This window comes from Lathyrus oleraceus, chromosome 3, assembly GCF_024323335.1.
Source record: "Lathyrus oleraceus cultivar Zhongwan6 chromosome 3, CAAS_Psat_ZW6_1.0, whole genome shotgun sequence".
Taxonomy (NCBI): domain Eukaryota; kingdom Viridiplantae; phylum Streptophyta; class Magnoliopsida; order Fabales; family Fabaceae; genus Lathyrus; species Lathyrus oleraceus.
Window position 1 is genome coordinate 382,668,648 of NC_066581.1, and position 2,424 is coordinate 382,671,071.

General features: G+C 41.1%; 1 non-coding gene across 1 annotated transcript; it reads left to right on the forward strand.

Moving 5' to 3' along the window:
* The first annotated feature begins 1,747 nt into the window (after positions 1-1,747).
* On the forward strand, positions 1,748-1,854 carry LOC127134204 (small nucleolar RNA R71). Its single transcript, XR_007807959.1, has one exon. It is a non-coding gene; the product is annotated as a small nucleolar RNA R71 (small nucleolar RNA).
* Positions 1,855-2,424: the final 570 nt, after the last annotated feature.

Here is a 2,424-nt window from a genome sequence, read left to right on the forward strand (position 1 = left end):
TGTTTTATAATTGTCATCTTCCAAAATAAGGGTTGATGGCAATTTTATAGATTTATTTTCTTCTTCTTGTTCTAATTCCCTAATGCATTCTTCGATGATATCTAAGGCATAACAAGAATCTCCTATCACAGGTGCCATAAGAAATTTTGACAATATAAATTCTATCTTCTCTTCACCTACCTCAAAAGTTAGTTTTCCTTTTTTAACATCTATTACGGCTCCAGCAGTCGATAAGAACGGTCTACCTAGGAGGATTGGTATGTCGTCATCTTCTTTAATGTCCATGACAACAAAATCAGTAGGTATAAACAACTGACCCACCCTAACAGGGACGTCTTCAAGTATGCCTATAGGGTATTTAACGGATCTATCGGCTAATTGAAGCGACATCTTAGTAGGTTGTAATTCTCCTAAGTTTAATCTCTCACAAACTGCTAAAGGCATTAAGCTCACACTAGCTCCTAAGTCTAGAAAAGCTTTTTCGATGACATGATTCCCTAAAATACAAGGAATGGAAAAATTTCCGGGATCTTTATCTTTCTTTGCTAACCTATCTTCGGAAATAGAATTACATTCCACGGGTTTCGGATCTTCAAGTCTACGTTTATTCGTAAGTATGTCTTTGAGAAACTTAGCATAAGAAGGTATTTGGGTGATGGCTTCTGTAAAGGGGATTTCTACGTGAAGTTTTTCTATAACCTTAACGAATTTTTGATATTGATTATCGATTTGGGTTTTCTTTAATCTTTGAGGGTATGGTATTGGTGGTTTGTATGGCGGTGGTGGTACATAGGTTTTATTTTTAGGTTCTTCTCCTTTTTCTTGACTTTCCGGGGTTTCAGGCTTCTCTGGTTCCTTTTCCTCACTCCTCTTAGAAGTTTCAGGCTCACTTAATCTAGGGTTTAAAGGCTCCTTATAAGCGGTTCCACTTCGTAGAGTAATGGCATTAGCTTGCCCTTTCGGGTTTTGTTGAGGTTGTCCAGGGAACTGTCCTCCAGGGGTAGTCTGTGGGGCTTGGTTTAACGCTACCTGAGAGATCTGGGTTTCAAGCATCTTATTATGAGTAATGATTTGATCAACCTTGGTTCCTAACTGGGTAATTAGTTCGTTAACATGGACGCTTTGGTTCATGAACTCTTTGTTTTTCTGTTTTTGAGCAACGATGAAATCTTTTACAATTTCTTCAAAGCTCGGGTTTGGCGGTACAGGTTGCATAGGTTGATTTGTTCTAGGGGCTTGGTAACCTTGTTGTCTCGGAGGTGTGGTATTTTGAATAGGGTTATTATTTTTGTAGGAGAAGTTTGGGTGATTCCTCCATCCAGGGTTATATGTGTTAGAAAATGGGTTCCCTTGGGTATAGTTCACTTGCTCAGTGTTGGTTTCATTTAACAGATTGCATTCGGCGGATTGGTGTCCTTGCGTTCCACATATCTCACAATTCGGCGAAACTGCGGCTACAGTATTCGGAGTTGTACACATATGTTCGACTCTAAGGGCCAACGCGTCCATTTTAGCCTGCATCATGTCTATAGAGCTTAGCTCATGTATTCCTCCTTGGGCTTCCTTCTTTTCCACTGTCGCTCGTTCTACTCCCCATGATTGATGGTTTTGGGCCATATCCTCGATAAGGGCACTAGCTTCAGGGTAAGGTTTATTCATCAGTGCGCCACCAGCGGCAACGTCGATGGTCATCTTAGTGTTATAATGAAGTCCATTATAGAAGGTTTGGATGATTAGCCAATTCTCTAAGCCATGGTGTGGGCATGCTCTTAATAGTTCTTTATATCTCTCCCAGGCTTCGAACAACGACTCTCCTTGGAGTTGGGTAAATCTAGTTATAAGGTTTCGAAGAAGAGCGGTCTTACTTGGGGGAAAATATCTAGCAAGAAAAACTTTCCTAAGGTCATCCCAAGTTGTTATTGAATTGGGTGGAAGGGAATCTAACCATGATAGAGCTTTATCTCTGAGGGAAAAGGGAAATAATCTTAAGCGTATCGCCTCAGGAGAAGCTCCATTGGTTTTAAAGGTGTCTGCTAACTGAAGAAAGTTTTTTAAATGTTGGTTTGGGTTATCAGTAGCGAGACCTGAGAATTGTCTCTGTTGCACTAATTGCAGCAGGGATGGTTTAAGTTCAAAATTATTGGCTGGGATAACGGGGTTTACTATACTGGAACTAGGTTCCTCGTTTGATGGTTGGGCGAAGTCCTTAAGAGGTCTTCGGTTTTGTTCTTCGGCCATAGCTATCCTATTCCTATGGAAAAATAAACGTGCGCGAGCGTAACGTTCAGGTTCAGCTAGAGGGTCTACTAAACTTCCGGCACTGCGAGTCTTTCGCATTGACCGGTGGGTAACAACCTAAGTCTAAACGGTATAACTACAGGGTAATGAAATTTGACGAAATTGGTCCCCGGCAACGGCGCCAAA